This window comes from Euleptes europaea, chromosome 11 (genome assembly GCF_029931775.1).
Source record: "Euleptes europaea isolate rEulEur1 chromosome 11, rEulEur1.hap1, whole genome shotgun sequence".
Lineage (NCBI taxonomy): Eukaryota > Metazoa > Chordata > Lepidosauria > Squamata > Sphaerodactylidae > Euleptes > Euleptes europaea.
The window spans coordinates 19,403,358-19,414,513 of record NC_079322.1 but is presented as its reverse complement, the minus strand read 5'-3'; positions in this window follow the sequence as shown (position 1 = coordinate 19,414,513).

Sequence of the window (11,156 nt, the reverse complement as noted above, 5' to 3'; positions counted from 1 at the left end):
AGTTCTTTGCGGAAGTGGCCAACAAATACATTGAGAATGAAGCAACGCTGCCAGAACTATGTGCTGCTGCCAAACCTAGAAGTCCTTTCTCAGTTTTAACAAACTTGAGGCAAATCCATGGTGATTCTTACAGCAAATTTTGCCTAAGTAAAAAGTTGAGTAAAAGATTAGCGAGGTCACAAATGCCAACTTTTTACTACAAGTTCCAGCTTAATTTTCTTCAGAAGTGGCTCTTGCTAGCCTAGAAGGGTCGTCCCCCCCACACATAGCACTTGTTCTACATAAAAGAACACATGAGAGGAAAAAATACTGTTATAGACCAGATCCTCCTTTAGTGGACTTCCACTAAATTCTGTCGTCGTATATTTATCTACAGAGATTTAGACCCTTGTCTGGTATTTCCGAAATCCTTATTATATGATTCATGCTTTCTTCTGGAGCTGAGACCTCAGACGCTATTGCTGTTCTTCCATTTAATTCATATTGCTTGAAACTAAATCATTTGTTCATAAAGCCATTACACCTCGATCGCCTTACACGTGATATGCTCTTTAGTTTCTCATAGGACATTCAAATGTCTTTTATGTTATGGAAACATCTTTCTTATAAATGTAGGATCCCAAGAATTTCTATAAGGCAGCTAGAAAAGCCGATGAAAGAAAAATAACAAAATACAGTTTCTTTATTGGAACAATTTGAAGAAACCAAATAAGCTGTCTGAAGTTCTGCTGTCCTTGTCTAACTCTTCACCTTGGGCATGGATGTTCTCTGACAATGAAAGGAGAGAAAATACTTTTCCTTTCCATATCCTGCTTAGATTCCTTCTAGGTGTGGCTGTGCTTAATAAATACTGAAAATCTAATGTTCATTTTCAGTGCAATAATGGTACAACAGTCTGCCTAACTTTAAAAACAAGTTACAGATTGTATTTGAATTTTCCACAGAAAACTTTAAAAGTTTTAAGAGAGAACATGAAGCTTAGATTTATTTTTTTTTACCTTTCTGATTCCTAAGCCTCTCCAGAGATCTTTCTCATAGTACTTAAAGAATTTTTTTTTCAGATTCTTCGGTCAATTTGGACTATACAGCTTTATACTGTACTTCCCATTTGTACGCTTACTTATTCATGGAAATCTGTGCTGTGGGATGAAGTAATGCCCAATTGGCTAGTCCCTTATTACGTCAGCGTATGAGTGTCTTTTCCTGTGTGAGACATACCTTTATCTAATGGAAAGTCCTATTTGCCTAGTGTGACACAAAGCTTTGTGTATTCATCTAGAGCTGTAATTCTACTGAGCTCCACTGAAGTGATTTCCAAGCAGACTGACACAGAAGTGGCCCTGCACATTCTCCATCCTCTCTAAGACACCCTGGACAAAAATCAAGCCAGGTCAAAAGCAATAATGAATTTGCCACTGGTTCTCAAGTAGGTGGAGGAAGGGATTGATGGGCTTGCACACCTCTGTATTTACTTTTCTAAACCAACTCTGTCAATTCACTATTGCTTTTGTTGTCGCTTTATTTTGTACTCAGTGGCATCAGTCCATCAATTCTTAGAGAACAGTTGTTTATATACAAAACAAGTAAGAAATGATTGGAGAGTCTGTCTGGAAAATGTTAAATAAGAAAAAGCTAGGAAGACTAATTTATTCAGAATAATTCAACATTAGGTGTGGTCCTCTACAAGCTAATATTTACTGTTATCGTAGGAATTTTTGAAATTAGAAATATTAAAAGGAATGGTAGGTGCACAGGAGAACTTGGATGTACTACACTCATTGTCAGATTATGTTTGCAGTATCAATGTCTCTAAAGTTGCTGAATAATTAAAAAAATACTTCTCATACTAAAATGGATTAATTTGATCCAACACATGCAGCAAAATTTAGCATTAACTTCAGTGAAGTCAGATATGCCAGCCAATCATATGCAATTTTTTTTTACTTAGACGCAATTGCCACTGAATTCAGTGGAAATAAGTGTGCATAGACTTGAAGTTTGTAGATTTACAATTACTGTTTTAAAATTGATTTTTATGGGCTTACTGCTTTTCGGGTTTATTTTATTTTATTATTTTTATGAGCTGCCTTGAAGAACAGAAGAGGTGGGATGTAAATAGTTTAAATAAATAAGAGGGAGGCCTCAAAACAAAATGAGTATTCAATTTGAACCAAGATTGGATACTGGCTTTGCTTTCATGGAAACATTGTTGACAATGGGCCAAATCCTGAAGTCCATTTTCATTTGGAATGCCCTTTGGCTTCAAGAAGAAGAAGAAAATTCCTATACTTCCAGACAGAACTCATTGTTTACTCTGAGTTTCTGATGAATTTAATGTGGGAATTAGTTATATCTGAAATAGAAAAGATTGAAAGAATATGAAAAAAAATCTTCCTGTAAAGGAATTCTTAGAACACCATAGGCTCCTCTCTGAAGATGAGCATAGTGGGGAAGGGGGAACGACACACGAGCAGCGTTCCTATGGCAAGTTTGGTATAATGAGCCAAATTTGGGAACTAATGAAAAACATATGACCAGATAAGTTGCCCCATTTTTTAGGTTTAATATGCATATAACAAGCCTGTCGGGTCACCATATGCCTTAGGCTGGAGAACCGAGTGTCTTTGTAATATTTAAAATGATAATGGAAAGAAACAGGTTTTTACCTTTTGTGTGAAGGCAATTGGGGAAAAGGATAATTTCTTTGCACCTAAGATCTTATTCTCAAGAAAATTCTTAATGGGTTGGATCCATAGAAAACTGGAAACTTTCACCGATTCCTTCTTCCTGCTGCAGACCATCCTTGTGTTGTTTCTTGGGGTCTCCCATCCTTCAGGGACAGCATTTTGTGGAAATCAGTGGGAGGCAGGAAAGTTCCATTCCACTGATGGAAAATTTAGTTTGGATCCAACTCCATAGCTAGAATTTTAGAATAAATGTCTCAATGCAGCATTTTTCTTCGGAACAGCATATGGGTTTTCAATTTGCACTTTTCTCATAACCAAAGGCAATGATGTTCAATTTTTTTGCTTCAGAGAATCATCGAGTTCTTGGCTAAGGATTGACTATATATCTGTGACTGAATCTCTCTGTGTTGTAGAGGATTCTGGGAAGTATTCCAGTGCACATAAAGTTTATACAGATCATTGGCCATGGTGGTTGGTCTTGACTGTGTGCACTGAAAGGTCAACCTAGAATATATTCAGTTATCCGGTGTGGCTTTGCCTTATGGAGGAAGAATTGTAGTGGTGGGTGACCTGTCTCTCACGGAAACTGGACTGCTGTTACTCATCTTCTCATTGAAGAGCCCATGATAAACTTCCAAGCAACCCCAAGGTATCAGCGCCAGAGTTCACTACAGTAATGACTCCTTGGAAAACATTATTGGTCCAATTTTGACACCAAGTGCACTCTTGTATAGTATGTCTTATTGGTCTGAATTGTAAAATATGTCCATGGACTGCTTCCTGACACATTATGAGGATTCAGGATATTTCTTCCCTTCCTGCTCACCAGATACTACCTTCATTATATGCATTTAAACAGATGCATATGGTTCAGTGAGCAAAGTTCCCAAATTCTGTGACACCTGGGACCTATGCATGTGGATGGTATATACTCTGTTCAAACATTATGCCCCTGCATGGATATTATGGTTGCCAACCTCCAGGTACCAGCTGAAGATCTCCTGCTATTTCAACTGCTCTCCAGCCGATAGAGATTAGTTCACCTGGAGAAAATGGCCTCTTTGGCAACTGGACTCTAAGGCATTGAAGTCCCTCCCCAAACCCTGCCCTCCTCAGGGTCCGCCCCAAAAACCTCCTTCTGGTGGCAAAGATGGACCTGGCAACCCTGATGGATATCCAGGGAGATTGGAAGTAGAAAGTGTAGCTTCCCTTCCCTCCCTTCAGATGCACTGGGTATTCCCACTCCCCACCATGTGATGGAGAGAGAGCCATAGATGTATCATCTAACCTGGCTCATATAGATATGTGAACTACCCCCACCAGTAAAAATTATGGGGGGGCGGATTCCCCCATTGTTGCCAATAACTCCCTCCACCCCCACCCCCACCCAAAAAGAAAAACTGGAAATTTTGGGAAACACTGAAAAAGACTCAAGTGAAAGATTTTATTGGTTCTTGTAGGTTATCCGGGCTGTGTGACCGTGGTCTTGGTATTTTCTTTCCGGACGTTTCGCCAGCAGCTCTGGCAGGCATCTTCGGAGGATTAACACTGAAGGACAGTGTCTCTCAGTGTCAAGTTTGTAGGAAGAGTAATATATAGTCAGAAAGGGGTTGGGTTTGAGCTGAATCATTGTCCTGCAAAAAGTATCAAAGGTAATGTGCTAATCATTGTCCTGTAAGTATCAAGATAATGTGCTAATGAGGGTGTGGTATAAAAAAAAGTTTGGGATTGATAGGAAAGTAAGCATTGCATATATTTTAGTTTTCCCCAAAACTTTTAATTCCCCTCCCCTGTGGCTTCAAAGTTTCCAGAAAAATTTCATCTCTAAGCCCAGGGCAAAAACTGCAAATTAAAAAGAACTACACGATTTTGGGGTTCACTGTCATTAACCCTTTTCTCTCATATAATTCAATATTTTGTATCCTTATTATTTTGATATCTTTTGTTTTAATTTCTGAAGTGTGGTAGTTGTAATATGCAAAAGTAGTTTATGGTTTGCAAGACAGCTTTTAAAAGTTGATTTGGGTTTTTGGAGGGGTTGCTGTCTTTTTTGCTTTTTACTGCAGTGTGTATATGGATTTACTTGATTCGTCCAGAATTTGTTAGGCAAATATCTTCTGTTAGTGGTAGTAGTACTCTGTTGTAGCAGAGCAGTTAACAGTGCAGCGTTAAACAGAACTGCACTCTACGTCTGTTGACTGGGTGTAACTCCGTTTAGGATTGCACTGTGAGAGAATGAGATGGCAGGTCCATGTTTCAAATCTCACTGCAAGTATGAATAAAGGCAAGCCATGAAGTTTCAGACATGGGTTCCTATCTGTAATATAGAAAAAAACAAGGGTCAAGCTACACATTACATCTGCCACGTGGAGCCATGGGGACCTGCTGCCACATGGCAGCAGCAAGTATACAACACTATTGAGAAGCACTGCAGGGTCCGGGTTCTGGTGAGGACCACAGCCCAGGGGAGGGGCTCCTGCTCTTCCTTGCAACGTGAGGGTTGAGCTTGTGTTCAGTCTTCAAACAGAGAATACTGTAATTCCAAGTTTACAGTATTACAGAGAATACTGTAATACTTTTGGTTTGCAAGGAGATAAAGCATTGCTTTCCATCCTTCCTCAACTCCTTGATAATGAGTAATACAGGGTCAAAATGAGGGTTCTGCCTTAAGTATAGTGGGCTAGATTCAGCCAAACTTTGAACTCAGTCTTGGGCCAGTTCCTACCCTTGTTACAGCTTTTGCTCATGCAAGTCCAATGACCCCCCAGCATAGCCTTTTTGGGTGGTCAACGGGGAACCCTTCCTCCCCTTTTCATCAATGGAAAAGCTGGTTGGATCCAACCATTGTTTTCTTGAATCTGTATACCAACTTTCACTCTGGTTCTTGTAGGCTATCCGGGCCGTGTGACCGTGGTCTTGGTATTTTCTTTCCTGACGTTTCGCCAGCAGCTGTGGCAGGCATCTTCAGAGGAGTAACACTGAAGGACCTTCAGTGTTACTCCTCTGAAGATGCCAGCCACAGCTGCTGGCGATACGTCAGGAAAGAAAATACCAAGACCACGGTCACACAGCCCAGATAACCTACAAGAACCAATGAACTCTGACCGTGAAAGCCTTCGACAATATTTCACTCTGGTATTAGACTGTAGTCAAAGTTGTCGCATTGCATTGCACTCCCCATTTTCCTTCTCCTCCTTGAATACGTGGGGGTCAAGCTGGCATTCCGACTTCAAACATGCAATTGTGCCCTTTGACTTCAGCATTTCAGCATCCCAGGGAAGCATCAGCGTTACAAACAAACTGGGGGAAATAACTTCGAATACTGAACAGCTGAGGTACACCAAAAGTTTCACTTTACTCAGTTAATTGTTCCTTTGGTAGTTCTTCTTGAAGCATTTCTTGGTCTGGATAGGCCAGTGTGTGGGGTGGATGAACCTTCCTCATGCCAGGGGAATAACTAGATTACATGTAATGTCACTTTTTTTTTATGATTCTGTGATTCTGAAGCAACAAAATACATGATTTTTTTGTGGGAGATTTAATGGTGAAGAAGAGTGTTATTATTTACCTCGGAGCATGCTCTTTATTCCCTCAGGGAGTTGGAATACAGCTTTTCCAAATGCCTAATGAGTGCTAAACCTGATGACTCATTTTTTTTTTAACATGTTCACTTCTTTCTCTCTTCAGATTTTTTTTCTCCCTCCACCCCCGTCCTTCTCTCATCGTCTTTCCCTCCTGGGTTTCATTGTCTTCTTCTGCTGTACCTACAGCAGCACCTGCTGGCAGTGAGCCGGAAAGACCCACTGAAAGCAAGCCTCCACGCCAGCTGCCATTAAGCTCTGCCAAGCCATCCTAATGAGCTGCCTCTATTTTTACTTCTTCCCGCCAGAAGAGGCGACCGCTCTTGTGACTGATGATGGTGGATATTTGTTTGGCAGGCTGGGGATCTAGAAAGCACTGTTCCTTTAGTACGCTTGAGATTTCTAATTCAGTCACAATGGTCCAAGCACTGAAACCGCACAAATGATCTGGATGCGCCCCCCCAAATGTCATTTTTCAAGCCGATTCCTGTACTTTATTAAATTGGCCTTAATGTGGCTATGCCAAAAAATTATCTCCCTTTCTCTAATAGTTGATTCTAACCCTCTACATCACTGGTTCCCAACCAGGGGTCCATGGACCCCCAGGGGTCCGCGAGAACTAAATTAAGGTCCGCGAAACAAAGTTATGAAGCCATAATAAATTAATATTTTCAATTAAAAGTTCTCTATTATAAAAATATATATTCAAATATTATTCGAAGTTTAATGTTTAACTAACAGTTATGATTAAAGTTTATTTTCAAATTCTCAGAATTTTTGTTTTGGACCTTGGGGTTTCTGCACCGAACAAAAAAGTCCTAGTGGTCCCTGGTCAAAAAAAGGTTGGGAACCACTGCTCTACATTAACATCTAACTGATCCATTGTTGTTGCACTAACCACCCAGCAGTGGTTGCATGATTTACTGACCTTTCTGAAACCTTGAACTGAAAAAGATAAAGGCATATGTGTGAGTGTGTATCTCTCTCTCTCTCTCTCTCTCCTTCTCTGTATCACTATTAGCTTTGAAAAGTGATTACTAGAAAACACACTGGCAGGGATTAGTATGTGAATCAGCTAGAATCTTGTGCCATTTTTTTTACTGTAATTGCAACAAAAAAGAACTGAAATGTCAGAAGTTTGGTGTTTTCACTTTTATGCAAATTGACCAATTAGAGCTTGTCTTGCTGAACCTATGGCAAATGACACACTGGATGACTTCGAAATGGTTGTGTTTTTCAGTGGTAATTAGCAAGCTATTTTTTAAAAAATAAAGTTCAACTGGGGAGAAGCCTCAGTTCAGAGCATGTGGTAAAGATTCAATTTCCTCTTCTGTCCTTTAGTACATAAGGAGAGAAGAGACATAAAAAGGGGAGCAAGTTGACTATTGGTTTATTCATTGTGCACCAATAGCTTTTCTTTGTATTCAACCTGTTTTGGCCACAAACCAGGCATGCCAATTTAGAATGTATGCTAAGGGCAGGAGGCTTTTCATTTTGCTTTTAAACCACTTTGCATATTTATTTTTTTGTCATCAAGTCACAGCTGACTTATGGTGACCCTTTAGGGTTTTCAAAGCAAGAGATGTTTGGGGGTAGTTTGCCATTGCCTGCCACTGCATCACAACCCAGGTATTCCTTGGAGGTCTCCCATCCAAATACTACCCAGGGTCAGGGCTGTGTGGCTTGCCAAAGGTCACCCAGCAAGCTTCCATGGTGTGAATGGGGATTTGACCCTGGGTTTCCCAGGTCCCAGTCCGACACCTGAACCACTACACCACACTGGCTCTCTTGCATATATATGGTGCTATAGAAATAATCATCAACACCATTTTGATTTTATTGGTGCTACTAACTGGTATTTTTCAAGATTTATTTATCCCCATCCTTCTTCCAAATATATGAGGGCAGCATACATAGAGCTTTACACATTTTATCTTCACAGTAAGCCCTGATGAGAGAGAGTGACTCACCTGGGGAGACCCAGCGAGTTTCAAGGCAGAATGGGGATTTAAACCTAGGCCTATGGGGTCCAAATCTGATGCTGTATTCAATGTACCACATCAGGACCTTTTCCACATGCCCAGTTTAACTCCTGATTTTCTTGGCAGTTGATCCACAAGCAATGGAATCGGTTTGGGCACAGTTCTTCCACGCACCTGCCATCCCTGTGCATTTTTACAGTTGTGGGGTCAGTTAATTTTCTTCCCCACATGACTTAAATAATGAGTATTTTCAAGGGAGGGTGCTGTTGTCATCGGTAGCATCATAGCACCTCCCTTATTTTTTTAAAGGCCCTAAAATATCATTATATTGATATTTTAATGGTAGTTTATGCAGGTTCTCTGAATTCCCAGTTTTCATTTCAAAAAGTCTAGATCCCCTTCCCTCACAGAGATATTCCTTTTCCCTTATATCGCTGCAAGAAAAGGGGCTTTTAAATGGAAGCTGGGAATTCAGAGAATCTGCATAAACTATCATTACAACACTATATCAATATTTTAGGGTCATTAAAAAAAATAAAACTGGAACCATTCATCTTCAGGGAGGGGGAAGAAGATGGAGTGGTTTGTCAATAAAAACAGTCCAATCATTGAAAAGTGGGTGGGAGGTGGATGGGACAAAGAAAACAGACAGAAACATTATGCACAAGGAAAAAGACAACTCAAATCAGGGGGGGAGAAGAAGAAGAAGAGTTGGTTTTTATATGCCGACTTTCTCTACCTTTTTTAAAGGAGAATCAAACAGGCTTACAATCTCCTTCCCTTCCCCTCCCCTCCCCACCCATAACAGACACTTTGTGAGGTGGGTGGGGCTGAAAGAGTTCAAAGAGAACTGTGACAAGCCCGAGGTCACCTAGCAGACTTCATGAGTAGGACTGGGAAAACCAAACCAGTTCACCAGATTAGAGTCCTCCACTCTTAACCGATACACCACGCTGGGGTAAAAGTGGTTTCAAAAGGACCAGAAAAAAACCAGGGGATAATAAACAAACAAAAAGAAGTGAAAACTAAAATCACAGAAATGCGTGTGGAAATCGGGAGATAAACTAAAGTAGTATGGGGCCAGAAACTATAGAAAAAACTAATGCAGAAAAGTTCTGGCTGTTGAAACTCACTGAAGTACATTTTCTGTGTCCTAGCTATCAAATACCTTTATCACTAAAAAGAAAAGGTAGGAGATATGAATGCTAAAGCAGATGGCACAAAGACAGTACTTGATTTAGGTAGGTTGATACAAATGCATTTTATAGTCAGTGCTTAAAATGTCCCGAGGGGGAGGTTTGAAATCTATTTACAAAGGGTTTTGTGAGGGTTTTTTTTTAGTTTATAAAGTATATAGAATTGTGGGTGAATCATGTGTTGCATGTAAAGAACTTAAGGTGTTTACATTAACTGTTTTATTCTCATAAAAGGAAAATAAATTACAGCACTTTGCTTGCTCTGTTCCCTTGAAAACCCATCAGAGAACAGAAAATGATCAAATTAACATTTGCTTCAAATATGCCCAGAGACCGTGACTAATGGTCACATTGAATCAGTGACATTTTCCTGCTTCCTGGGAGAGTGTCATCTTGCAGATACTATTTGTTGCAACTTTAGTGGAAAGTTTACTTTTTTTATATAAAGATCACTTTTTGTTTTAAATTAAATTATATTCAGAGATAATTCCGAAAAGCCCTTGGCAACTGGAATGATGAAAATGAGGGCTCGCTGGCACAGGTAGAACGTCTACCCCTACCCCCTCATCCAACACCTTCCTGTTAACTTCAGTGGAGGAAACTGATTCACACCCATGTTTTGTTTATGGGGTTAGAGTCCCTTCATTAAAATGAAGAGGGTCCCTTCTAGAGTTGCTGGATTCTCCTTGGCCACTGGTGAGGGGTGGGGGAGTTGGGTTGCCAGCTCCAGGTTGGGAAACTCCTGGAGATTTGGAGGTGGAGCCTCGGGAGGACAGTGGGGTATAATGCCATAGAATCCATAGAATTTTTAGAGGCACGTGAGTTTAATTTGGTTGACATGTTTTATTTATTTATATTAAATGGATAGTTCACTTTTCCTCTGAACCAGGAAGCGAGCAAGTTTATGTTTCATCTAAAAAATGCTAATGTTCAGCACAGCTTCTGTTGACTAGGATAGCAAGAAATCACAACACTTTCTGAGCTGTTTAGAGGAAGAGTAGGAAGTGAGTGATGAATAAAATGCTGCCTGGATTCTGAGTTGGACATAGGGTTGCCACCGGCCAGAGGTTTTTGGGGCGGAGCCTGAGGAGGATGGGGTTTGGGGAGGGGAGGGACTTCAATACCATCGAGTCCAATTGCGAAAGCTGCCGTTTTCTCCAGGGGAACTGATCTCTATCAGCTGGAGATCAGTTTTAATAGCAGGAGAACTCCTGCCACCACCCAGAGGTTGGCAACCCTAGTTGGACATCACCACACGAATACAGACAGTCTGCAAGGGTTCTGCAGCCACCTTCTATCTTTCTTTCTGGTTCCACTGATGTGCAAAACAAATCCTGCCTCAAGCTATTCACTTAAAGTGTGTTCAAGATCTTCCTAGGCCAACTATCAATGCCCAGCCCTTGGCTCACCCCTATTGCTCGGGCCTTAGTATTTTTCTTATAATCCTGGTTCAGCTTTGAGAGTTCTCCTGCCTTGCAGCTGTTCTCTCTAGACCACTGGAGCTTGCTGACCCAGCTTTTCTGAGAATCCGGTCCTATTTTGTCTTTCTAACCCCACTTCTTCTTCCTCTGGGCATCTCATTTGACAGTTGTTTGAATTTTCAGAACCTCTGTCTGCTGATGCATTGCTTATCAGGCAACATGCATCATAGAAAAACGTTACTTTCTTTTCAGGCTCCTGCTCCAAGAATTAAAGGCTTTTCTCTTTTCC